The sequence below is a fragment of the Piliocolobus tephrosceles genome, unplaced genomic scaffold (genome assembly GCF_002776525.5).
Source record: "Piliocolobus tephrosceles isolate RC106 unplaced genomic scaffold, ASM277652v3 unscaffolded_40, whole genome shotgun sequence".
NCBI classification, from domain to species: Eukaryota; Metazoa; Chordata; class Mammalia; order Primates; family Cercopithecidae; genus Piliocolobus; species Piliocolobus tephrosceles.
This window is the reverse complement of record NW_022324309.1, coordinates 482,538-496,201: the sequence shown is the minus strand read 5'-3', so window position 1 is coordinate 496,201 and position 13,664 is coordinate 482,538. Positions and strand designations below refer to the sequence as shown.

General features: G+C 36.4%; 1 protein-coding gene across 7 annotated transcripts in view; it reads right to left on the bottom strand.

The window, feature by feature from the left end:
• LOC113219499 (cadherin-like and PC-esterase domain-containing protein 1) overlaps positions 1–13,664 on the bottom strand; it is a 308,433-nt gene that overhangs the window by 185,792 nt on the left and 108,977 nt on the right. The window lies entirely within an intron of this gene.

Here is a 13,664-nt window from a genome sequence, read left to right as displayed (position 1 = left end):
TTAGTTCTGTCCTCTTCACTAAATCATGAATCTTTATTTCCTCATCCATAGAGTATATATAAACATATCAACCTATCTCCTGGGTTTCTTAAAGGTTTCAAATAAGGCCAGGCGTGGCGGCTCACGCCTATAATCCCAGCACTTTGGGAAGCTGAGGCAGGCGGATCACAAGGTCAGGAGGTCAAGACCATCCTGGCTAACATGGTAAAAGCCCATCTCTACAAAAAATACAAAAAAAAATGCCGGGCATGGTGGTGCATGTCTATAGTCCCAGCTACTTGGGAGGTTGAGGCAGGAGAATCACTTGAACACAGAAGGTAGAGGTTGCAGTGAGCCAAGATTTGCAACTGCACTCCAGCCTGGGTGAAAAAAGACACTCTTGTCTCAAAGAAAAAAAAAAAAGTTTCAAATAAGACCATATCTGAGAATACATTCAGAAGCGTAAAATGACAGTAGTGTCACTTTACATTTTACATTCCATGAAATTCAAGCTTTTCAGGTTTCATCTGTAGTATATCTTTATCTGGTCTAACTTACGACAAATCCTGTGTCTTTTTCTCTTCCTTCCTTCCCCATCCCTCTCACCTCAGGCCACCCTAGGATTCTCCCTTCTCTTACGGACATTCAAATTCTGGCCAAATAAGGCAGTTCATAGTTCCAAGACTATAACCTATGTTTTCACCTGCATGATTCATGCTGCCTTGGCAAAGCAAATGTAAACATCCCTCTTCATTTTTAAAGAAACCCTACTCATTCTTTGAAGCACAGCTAAAATACCATCCATTCTATGAAACCTATTCACTTTCTCCAGCCTGAATAATTCTCTCCTACTCTTCACTATCTCTGCAACTCTGAATCATGCCTTGCATTTTGCCCTGTATTAGTTATTTATAAATACATATTTCTCCCCTACTGGAGGGTTTCTTGAAAGCAAGAACCAATATTTCTTTTTGAGTCTTTCTTCACATGGCCCAGCACAGAGCAGGAATTCCCAAACAGTTCTGGAGTACAACTGAGTCCAATTAGCTGTGAATGATTACTGAAATATTCAATATTGCTTTTCCTTGAGTTGTTTTGGCTTCATGATCATATGAACAAACTTACATATGCAAGAAGATATAGATTAAATGCATGAATTTTCAACCCATTTATTGTGGGTGAAATTATACTGTTTCTATCTCTTACTTGATGAGGGACATATAACCATTATAAACTTACTTCTCTTTTAGTCGGTAAGTCATCAGTCAAGATACTCGTCTCCACTTCCCACTTCTCTAGTTTTCTCTTGCCCTCAGTTTAAATATTTCCCTGTTCTCACATTTAAATTACATCCTGCCAAACCTGCTGGTAATCTGCCCTAACATGAAAGTATTTATTTTCATTAGTGTGGAAGTTTGCAAAAAAGTCGTCACAAATTCTTCCCACCCCAGTATGCACACCCCTTTGCAGTGTGACTTTGCAACTTCTCACATCCAGTGGTGGAGTCTATTTTTTCACCCCTTGAATATTGGCTTGTTCATGTGATGTTCTTTGGCCAATGAGATATGTAGCAAATGTAATGTAAACTCCTTTTGCTTTTTAGGACTGCTGTAACAAATTGCTGCAAACTTGACAACTTAAAACAAGAGAAATTTATTCTCTTGCAGTTTTAGAGGCTAGAAGTCCAGAAATCAAGACGTTCACATGGCCATGCTTCCCCTTAAAGATGTTAGGGACAATTCATTCATTGTCTCTTTCAACTCCTGGTGGTTGTTGGCATTCCTTGGCTTGTGGGTGCAAAACCCTAATCTCTGTCTTCATCTTCACATGAGTGAAGATGTGAAGATGTATCTTCTCCTTTGTGTGTCTTCTCTTCTGTGTCAAATCTCTGACTTTCTCTTCCAAGGACATACACAGGGCCCATCTGGATAGTTTAGGAAGATCTCATGTTGATATCTTTAATTTAATTACATCTGCCAAGGCCCTTTGTCCAAACAAGGTAATATTCACTGGTTCAGGAGGTTAGGATATGGACATATCATTTTGGGGGTGGCCATTCAATCTACTATACAAGCAAAAACTTGAGAAGGACTTGGCCTTTTCAAGTGGCTTTGTTCTCTTGCAATTCTTAAGAATCCTGAAATTGCCACCGTGTGGTGGAACATTAGGTGGACTGCAAGATGATGACAGGCACACGGCCAAGTCATCCCAATGGCCCTAGCTGATACCCAGCCAATATGCAGGAGCATGAGTGAAGGCAGGCTAGACTACTCAGTCAAGCTTAGCCACCACCTGCCTATAGAGATGAGCAGAGGCCGTCCAGATAATTTATAGAACCAAAAGAAATAATAAATGCTTATTTGAAGTCACTAAGTTTGGAGGTGATTTGCTCTGCAAAAGCTGACTGATTCAATCTGCCTTTTATCATTGTTTAAATTTTGTCTTCATTTTTCCTCTTTTTGATATGGAGCCTGCATCTCCTTCTCACACGAACCTCTCATATGGAGAAGGTGATCTAAGAACTTCGTGTGTTTTTTTTCTTTTTTCTTTTCAGTGTTCAGAATGTAACTTAAGGCTTTCTAATTCTGATTTGAGTTCTTTGTTTCAAACTTCCCTAACTTCACTCTGGCTTCCATCCCAAACATTGAATAGATTGAACCCTTGTTAGGGTGAGCATTTTCCTAAGCATCTTCTCACCTTCTTATCTGAATACATCACACTGGAACACTCCACTATCCTTCAAAAGATTAGACTTGTGATTTGAGGCACCATCTGTTTGAAAATAACCCCTGATTTTATGGTGACTGAGAAACAGACACCTCTGCCAGGACTGTTTTTATAGCAATGGGTACCTGGAGCTGTGGGAACCTCGCTGTCACACTAGGATGGGCAAATAGCTACTGTTATTCTTCTGTTTATTTAGACGTGGTAGGATACTTTTGTTGGAAAAAGGGGTTGCAGTGACTGGGGAGAAGAAAGGTAGAGAGAGGAAGTGAATGGGAAAAGAATCACCAAATTGTCCAGGAGAGAAATTTTCTGGTAGGGCCTTCAGTCAGGTTACAGAGCAAACAAGACAAGGCCTGAGAAGGGGGAGGTGAGTAAGAACCAGCCTCAATAGGTAAGCTGCTGAATGAACAGGAACCTGTGTGCCTCTCCACCTCCTCATTTCATGTTTCCCTCCCATTCCTCCTCCTGACTGGTTGCTCCCCCATCTGATCTCTCAGTCAACGGCACCACCATTCAAATAATGGCTGAAGAGTCATCCTTGAACTCTGTGTCTTTAGCCTCTCACACCCCAACACCAATTCTTGTTTCTACCTTCAAAACGTATCCACATTTCTCCTTTTTTAGACTACCACCTCGCCATCTCGCCAACCTAGGTCAAGCCACCCTGCTCCTCATCTGGACCCCTGAATGGCCTTGCAACTGGTTTCTCAGCCTCTGTTCACAATTCTCTTCAATCTGTTCTCCACACAGCAGCAGAATGGGCTTAAAAAGTAAATCAGATTATGATAACCTCCTGTTCACTATCTTAGAGGCATCCCTTTGCCCACAGGGAAAATATTCAATTTCTTACTTTTCCTGACTCCTGTGTGATTAGGCTCTTGCCTTTCTCTCAGCCTCTCTACCACTCACCCTGTGTTCAACATGTTACACAGTCAGTGGTTGTGGCATTCTGTGAATATGTGAAGACTCTCCTAACTTTGGAATTGTCCTTTTGCTGGGAATATTTCGCTGTCATCTCTTCAAATGGCACTTAGTCTCATTACAGAATTACAGCTCAGATCTCACCTATTCAGGGCAATCTTTCTACCTCTCATCAAGTGGGCAGTCCAGTTATTTCCTAGTCAACATCCATCCTGTTCACCTCATTCTTAGATATATTAAACACCCGTAACGATCCCAATTTCTTTATATGTGTATAATTAATTCATTATCTGTTTTTCATCTGTCATTCCATATAAGAATAAACTTTACAAAGGCAGGGACTTTGCCTTGTTTCCTGCTAGGCTACTGGAGCCTAACATAACATCTAGCATATAGGAGGTAGCTGGTAAATACTTGTAGCAGGAATCAAAAGGCTAACTTAACTCATAGGAAAACCATTCCTATTTTACAGACATGGAAAGTGGTCCATAGATGTTAGCAGATTTGTCTAAGGTCACAGAGTTTGTACAAGGACTTTCCTACTGCACACCCATCCCCAGACCTGTAGAACTGTGGCTTGGGATTTTTCTTTTCTTTCCTGCATACCCAGTGCTGTAGATCGAATGCTGATGATTTATTTCTCTCTCCTTTAAAGCAAAAATGCAATTGGATATTTGCTTATTACTCAGCCTGAAAGGATGTCATCATCGTCCTATTCATATTTTAAAATCACATTTCTTTAACAGTAACTCCTTGAAGGCATGAAAATGAAATATATTTCCTTAGCATAATGTTTTTCTTCTGTGACTTCTGAGTTTAAAGTAATGATTTCTCTCTGTGTGATTTGAACAAATATTCTTCATGTAGATAATCTGGGTAATCAAGCACATAGAAAAATTCATATACCTTTTCAGTATATCTGAAAAATTTTCTAGTAGAAGTTACTCAGAAGTTATTCTACTAGAAATTTCTACCAAAGCATCAGTTTGGAACAGTATGTTTTTTAAACAGATTGATGAGGCTATAGTACCTGGAACTGTTAGATTCCGGAAAACTAGAGACCACATATGAAGAAGCTGATGTGGAGGGGAAACGTAGTGCACATGGATATGGATATATATGTAAATAAAGGGGTGCCTGGAATTTCCTCTCCTGTTTGAAGTCCCTTTCTCTAAATTTTAAAGACTTGCTTCGTCGAGCTTCTAAGAACGGTTTTTACAGGCTAGAAATAGGGAGTGAAAGGACAAACTGTTTTGAGACAAAGAGGATAGAGTGATGTGTACAGGAATGCTCTGTGTCAGTCAATGAGGCAATGAGAGAATGACCACCTTATAGGCAGACGCTCCAAAGAGATCTAACAAAAGCAACGAAATATGTCTTTATGTTGCAGAAGGTAGAGAATACAAAATATATCTGAAGAATCCTGGGAGAGAATCCATTTCTGCTGCCTCAGTAGCACTCAGAGAAACAAAACACAGATGTTCAGTTCTATATCATAATACCAGGTCATTTAGATAATTGAAAGGAATTCCAGTTAACAGCAGATTTGAGGTTCAGGTTGTAATCAGACAGAAGTAACACAAAAGATTCATGGAAACAGTAGTGCAGTCTTACACGTTGAGTGTCACACGTTGAGTGCCAGCTCTAACTGTAGAGTAATTTCAAAACTGGGATTATGTAGTAAGTTTAAAACTATGTGTTGCAAAATCTTTTTTCTTTTGTTGTTTTTCTAAGGAAAAAAGTTTAGGCCTTAATTTTTGGGCAATGGGACAGGGTGATGTTTTTGAGCTTGTGGTGACTGGCTTAGACTAGAGGTTTATGGAAATCATTCTAACATCCCTGACATATTTTGTTTGATCTACATACACATAAGACAGTATAACATGTTTATAAGTCATTTCTTCTAAGTAAAGTCAATATGCCATAAAAAGTATCCTGTATTTGTGTACTCTGCATATTTATACCACTCTCAAGTAAATTCCTTGAGGAGAAAGAGGTCTAGAAAATATCACTGAATTTCCTTATATGAAAAAAACATTATAAAATGTACATTTCTTCACTTAAATGTATACTCACAAGTTTATGACTAATAGGTTTAACTTTTCCATAGAAAAAAATTATTATATTTTATGATATGAATTTGAGCTGGAAGAATGAATTTTCTTAATATATAGTCATCTAAGAGATACCATTCTTTAATAGCATTGCATATTACATTTTACAAAATGTTCTTAAGTGAAAAAACCATGTCCAGTGGCTGACAAATGCTGAAATCGTTCCAAATAATTGTGCAGCCTAGGTAACTTAAATTGTACTGAAGAATTATCATCATTCACAATCTACTTAAAAGCATAGCTTTCTTACCATAATTATGGGTCATAAAATAACTTTTTAAAATAAACATGTATAATTCAATGGGGGAAAAATGGTCCATGCTTTGCTAAGCATTTTTGCCTTTTTTCCTTTTGCCATTGGACAGCTCAGACTATTTGTACAATAGCAAAAAAGACCACTTGGGGGCAATACAGCAATTGTTTTGCTCCATCTCACAGTTATGTAGGCTTCCTTGGTGAAAAAAGATTGCTGTTTCTTCTAAATTTGAAACCACATTTTAATATGTGGAAGGAAAAAGGCTGTATTTCATTTTAAACTTACAATGAATAAATCACGTAAGACAAATGCAAGTCAGATTTTCTCCTGAAGGGAGCAAAAGCCTGTCTTCCTTCAGCAGACAAATCAGTTTTACCTAGTTGGCACATTTGAGGATATTTTATATTTAGAATTTGTCACAGCCTTTGAGATAGATCTCAAGGAATAAAGGATATTGTTAATAAAAATCTGAAAAGTGATATACATTTAATAAGTTTCAAAATGTACTGGTAAAAGCTTACTTTTTTTCTATACCCAAAGTAAAAGTGTAAAAATCATTTAACTTCCCCACTGAGTACATATTCTGTAATAAACTTAAGCATTAAAGCAATTAATTTTTGGAGACATTTACTGCCATTATTTTCACTGTTATTACTTTGCACTCACATACCACTTTGTAAAGGAGTTATTTTTATTACTAATTATTCTTTTCAGCTATTTGATGAGTGGCATCTCTATTCTAATCCATTTCTCTCTCCCTGAATCTGCTGCACACTAGGTACTATGCCAAGCACTAAAGATTTGTTTCCTACGTAAATGAAGAATAAGCATAATCTCTTCTTTTAAGGATTTCAAAAAGATTTAGGCAAGTAGATTTTTCCTCTTGGTTTTTGTTCTCTTGTTTGCTGACTTTATGTGATTTTTTTTTCCTTCCAATATATTTTCCTGTCATCAGAAGATATTTAACATTACCGCAGTGATGAAAAACTTAGTTAAGCCTTGTTGTTAAAGTCTTAAGGATAAAGATTTATAAAATTAAATTCAATAACTCTCTAGGTGCCTGTACAGAAATGAAAACATTTAGGAAGATTGCAGGGAGTTTTGCCTTAATTCATGGTTCATTACCCAAAGATCCATCTTAACAATCCTTTCTGCATGGAGAGTAGTGAAGAAAGGGAATACAGCGGTTCTGTCTTTGAACATCTTTATGGCTTAGTTGGCTCATCTATTAAAGAAATAATAGGAAACTAAAAAATTAAGAGGGTGCTACTCTCTATAGATGCTTAAAGTGCTTTGAAAGATTGCTTACACTAGACCTCTTTTCCCAGGCTTGATTTTACTCTAAACATCTGTTTATTTTATAAACTTGTGATCAGCAAGGCATAACAGAAATCCGAGTGGCATTACTGTGCTGGGCAATGGCAGAAAGAGGAAGAGCCTGCAGAGATTGAGTTTTAAGAGCTTCTGTGAAGTTCACAGGCCGTACACTTCCAGGATCCAGTTCAGAGAAACAACACGTGCTCTTTTCAAGTCCTCAACCGGACCCCATCCTCATCCCAGCATATACCTTCCCTTGATGGCTCCAGGGAGAAGCAGGCTCCCAACAGGACAGGTAAAGGGGAGGAGCTGAGAAGGGAAACACACATTCTATCCTCCAAAGTACTATTGAGGAACTTTTTGATCTTTCAAGCATCCTAAAGGAGGGAAGAAGGAATGAACTTACCTCACCTGATTTCACACTGAAATCCCTTAGTATTAGCTCACCTCCATTTTTCTGGGTACGTAATTAACACTTGCCTGCTGATTTTCTAGTATTAGCAAATTTATTCATTAGTGTTAGGTTTTACCTTTACACTGTCATTAGAATACATTATATATATGGTAGGTATATCTACACATATATGTGTGTGTGTGTATACATATCTACCTATATAAAGCATTATTTTAGTTAATTATATTTGCATATATCTATGCATTCATTACCCTAGTTCAGAAGAGAAAATATGCTTGAATTAACAATGATGGAATATGTAAATCCATACTACTATCTTCTATTGTAGAACCTGCTCCTAAATCTTATTTTCCTCAAATGGCAGTTATTATTAATGAGGTACCTTTAATTAAAAATGAGGATGATACACAACGATTCATTGATAAACATTTTTGAGCATCTACCATGCGCCAGGCACTCTGTGAGGCTCTGGAGATATAGACACATTGCTTGCCTTTGTGAGGCTTAGAGTCATCTGCTTAAATTATCATTTTGGCCAAATGAAGATGATCATCATTAAAGAATAGTTTTCTTTACATTTAGGATAATAATCCAAGTTCAGCCTTCAGAATTAATGAATGTACAAAATGACTTGACAAATCTTTTAATAGAACTAAGTTGAGAATGAAGGAATGAAATGAATGAGTGAATGAATTGCTTTTAAAAAAGACACAAAGTTGGCACAAAGAGTATTAGTGCAAAATAATAAAATTATTCTACATTAATATACTTTAAAATCACATACAGTTACAAGGCAGTCATTCTTTTACTAGAGCAAACGTATATTTCAAATAATACCTAACATCAATGTACGCTGATTATTTTGCAGTTATTACAAAAGTTTTTAAAGTCAGCTAGCTTTGGTCACAAGTTTATTCAATTACATGCTGGTTATTTACAATTTCTATTTATATAAAAATCATACTTTAAAATGAACACCCTGATGCAATTTTAAAATTTAATTCAAGCAAAAGTAGGCTAAGTAATACATCAACTCTTTTTACAAACTCTCAGGAGAAGACTTTTATTCACATTCTTTCTACAACTGACATAAATCTCCCGGGCCTAGCAAAGGGCCAGATGCTCAGTCAAAAAGCCTTTTACAAGGTCTGCTTCATAGCCTGCAGTTTTAGACATAAAATGAAGATCAGGAGAAGAACACTTCCTAAGGTTGAAAAACCATAATGTCACTTTATACCTTCTTGCAAAGACATTACTCATTTTTACCTTGGGAATATATGAGCGATCTCACCCAACATTATCAAAGGCACTTCATAAATATTGACGACAAATGAGGCTAACTTCATCCCTGCAACTGTGTCATGTTTCCAAAATGAATAAGGGATATATGCATCTTTTAAAAAGGAATCTTGTACATAACAACATTCCTCTCTTCGCCACAGTTCTCCTCTGCCCTCTGTGCACATTTGTTGATTGTATTGATGTGAGAGGGAACTGCAGGCACGGGAGATGGAAGAATGGTCCCCTGAAGGCCATTGCAGTGGTGGTAGAGAGCTGGTGATTTAGAACTCACAAATCTGACTTGAAAAAAGGCTATGGTATCCCAGACTTCCCTATTTCTATCAAAGTGGCCCTTATCTAGAAATTCAGAGTATGACATCTGAATACTGCATTTACTGGAAAACAAATGATCATTTATATAATATTTATATATGTCATGTATACATCATAGCAAAGTAGAGTGGCTGGCTTACAGCAGTTAGGGATAAAGTAGACTCGGGCCATTTCTTCATGCAGTTAAAATTTTTTAAATGACCTTTGATTCAACTGAATCGAAGAGAGACTTATAGGGAGCTGATTATATGTAAGGAATCATCTTCATATAACTTTATATCTGATGTCAAATATGGAATAGCAACACATCTAACGTCTTCAAATATGGGATGGCTGATCAAACAAGGAATTAATTTAATTTATGTCTTGACTGGACAAAATAAGGCTTTTGACAACCTTTTCTGCCAGAAGTCACAAATCTCTTCAGCAATACATTTTCATAAAAACAGTCAGTCAACTACGGTCAGAAGTATAAAGAATCTTCAGACATCATAAAATGTTACAGATATTACAGTTGCCTCTCTGTTGGGTAACTCATTTTGTGATTTACAACGGATGAAGGGATGACTTGTGACTTTTCGCTCTAAGAACCAAATTTAAATTTATGATATTTCTTGCAGTTAATCTATATGACCTGTTTTTTCAGACAGATATAGATTCATTTAACCAAAAGTCATAGTTAGAATACTTGTGAAAGGGGTTTACTCTTGAATTTATAGATACAAACTGAAGTGTTTTATAATTCATTTGAGAGCTTTTTAAGGGAAGACATTTTTAAATAAAATATTTCTTAAAATTGGATTTATTATACTCATCAAGTAAATGATATTGTCTTAACAGCAACAAATAGAGTTGTTTTAAAATCAGATCAAACGATAAAGGAAGCAAATATTACATTTGCAATTTTTTTCCTTTTCACATCTTCCTCTGCTTTTAGGTTTGAACATCCTTGGGAAACATCTAACACTTAAATTTTTAAATATTTTATTCGATAGAAGGGTATTAAAAATAGTTTACAAAGCATCTATTTTCCATTATTCCTCAAATTTGCATTTCTTGATTTTTTTTACTCTCTACAAAGCTTTTTAACAGATAAAGTATCTCAGCAGAAGACCTAATTGGAAATAAATGAGCTCATAGTTATATCTGTTATTGCCTTCATACCTTCTTTAGCTGTCAGAATGTTCTATAAATGGCCACTGATAACTAGTTTAGTGGGCTTGCCTCATCACACAGTACATAAATCACTACTGATTTAACTAAGTTATTTGGGCTTTGAATTCAGGACTCAGTACATACACACACACACACACACGCATGCACACACACACAAAATTATGTTTTGTGGAATTTGAGAACAGTGTTTAATAACATGCTGGTATAGCGGGGGTAGTTTTTAAAGTGGGTTTTGGTTTTGTCCTTCACATTAGCAGTGTGAGATTTCTATGTATTTTTTCACATCTAAAAATACCAGGAGAAAGCAGTATTTCTGAGGATGGTTAAATAATTTAACAGATGAGTTATAATCTATTTGTTTTAACTGAAATAACAAGTACATCAGTTGAAGGGTAAATGAATATCCTCTTGTTTTCTGAAACTTATCTGTATCATCAAGCATAACTTTGGACTAGTAAGGAAACAATCGCTTTCTCTGCATTGACCCAGGAAGCTGCACTACCTCCCTCTGAGAGGAGATAACAGTATTGTCCAGAATAATCAGGCAAGATCTTGAAAAGATAAATCCCAAGGAGAGGATGAAAATGACAAGAACTGCATGCTTTCCTGTGCTACAACCACAGCTTCCATCTGTCTCACAGAAAAGACAAAAACATGAATAAGAAAGGAAAGAGTGAAGAAAGCATGAAAATCTAAAGAAAACCAGATCACAAGGAGATTTCTTTTTTCATGATTTATTTTCAGGAAATACATAAATAAAAACTACCGTAAAAATTAGCCTGTTATTTGTACCAGGGTAGGGGGAGCGGCAGTTACATAAAAAGAGGAAAAATACTTGAAAAATTATTTAAAATATCTAAGAGCTTCAGTTTCCTGTTAAGATGATTCACTAGCCCAGGTGAAATGAGATCCAAGCAAGAATTTGATAACAAAGAACAAATAACAAATACTTCTTTGAAAGGAATTCTAGAGCTATTGTGAACTGATCTGACCAGTGGTAGCCATGGTCAGGGATAAGTGGAGTTGGGGGAGGGGTGTTGTTGGAGGGTACTTGAGGCAACAGGCTGAAGGAAAATGTTTTCGTTTTCCTCCTAACTCTCCCCTGTCTTCCCCTAGGACAATCATTGGTTGCTCCTTCCTTGTTAAGGATGCTAAGCCCAGGCCCGGGATTCAGACTGTTGAATTTCTTGGGAGAGAGGATGAAAAAAATGTGTGGAGTTACTGGTCACATGTGGCATTCATTCCTGTCCACCCCCAGGCTTGATGATGTATAATGGAGGAAGGTGTGCTTCCTCCCAGTGCTTTTATGCCTGAGAGAGTCTAGGGGGTGAAATTCTGACCAGGGAAGTTACCTGGCTACAAAGGGAAGCGACCTAAAGTGGTTTCTTCATGTTTGGAACACATTCTCTGCCTTCTCCTTGGATTCACCTGAAAGGACTGACCTTCCCCAAACACTGTACTGGGTGGAATAAATAATGTCTGCAAGAGGACTTAAGCTTAAATGACAATATAGGGAATGCACAAAAAAATACACCTACTTCAAAAGAAAGGCAACAAACTGAACAACATATGTTATGCTGCCAAAACTGATAGATGAGGAATTTAAAATAAGCATGAGCAATATACTGAAAGAAATAATAGAAGATAGTAGCAAAATAAAATGTGAAAAAGAAATCATTAAAAAAAACAAAGAGGAATATGGTAAAAATATTAGAAGTAAATAAAAATATACTAGTTTTCAAGTGAAGGGCAATGAGCATTTAAGTTATACATGCAGCATTAAATAAATAAATGAAATACAAGAAACAACAGATGAGATAGCAGTAAAGCTACAGTGTAAGAAGGATTTTGATATAATTTGGATATTTGCCCCCTCCAAATTTCAAGTTGAAATATGATCCCCAATGTTGGAGGTGGGGCCTGCTGAGAGCTGTTTGGGTTGTGGGGGCAGATCACTCCTGAAGGGCTTGGTGCCTTCCTGGTGGTGACTTCTCCCTCTATTAGTTCTCAGGAGAGCTTTGTTTAAGAGCCTGGTATCTCTCTTGCTCCCTCTCTCAACATGTGACATGATTTCTCCCACTTTGCCTTCCACCATAAGTGGAAGCTTCTCGAGACCTCATCAGAAACCAAGCAGATGCTGGTTCCATGTTTGTACAGCCTTCAGAACCATGAACTAAATAAACATTTTTCTTTATAAATTTCCCAGCCTCAGGTGTTCCTTTATAGCAATGCAAAACAGACTGACACAGATTGTATAATTCAAAAGATAAGATTAAAGAACTGTCTTAGAAAACAGAAATGCTTCCAGAAAGCAGGTAAGAAAAGCCAAATAATATAAATAGAAATGGAAGGATCAAATCTGGTCAACAGAAGAAGGAAGAATAAAAACAGTGAGCAAAAATATTTCAAGAAATCATGAAAACAGATTTTTAGAATTAAAGATTAAAGACATCAGACTCAAACTGAAAACACTCGAATAGTAAAAGAAACAAGTCCAAGAGGACGTTGTAAACAGTGTGGGGAAGTGAGGATGGTAAGTGTCTTGATAAAGTTTTTTTTGTATTTGAGGGAAAAAAGACCAAAAAAAGGAACAAGTGATTATTTCAACCAAAACTAAAAATCTACATTGTGATAATGGTATTTGGGGAAGTGGTACAGAGACCAAAAGAGTCTTGAGAAGGCAAGGTTGGGAAGCAGATAGAAATATTGAAAAGTCTAAGAAACGAATAGGAAAACATAAACATGAGTGCATGTTTTAAATTAACAGTGACCACTGTATGTTATACATGTAAAGAATGCACAACTTTTAAACTTACAGAAGAATATTTAAGCTTTTCAGTGAAAAAGGAAACAAAGTTTAAGAGGAAAAAATGAAAGCACACTAAATAAAAAAAAATAAGATGCCAGAAATAAATTCTAACAATTTGCTCATGCCTTCTTCTTGAGCTGGAAGATTTTCCAAAATTCAAAATTCAATTTATAAAGGTAAATTCTGAAAAAAAATCAAGTTCAATCATTTTTTAATCTGTTGATACTATGAGAGACCCTGTGCATTCTTTCAGTTTCTTTACATTTCCTCTTTTTGGTATGTGGAACAATAAAATACTGTAAAATCAAAATCCCTTTAAAATTTATCAAACATATT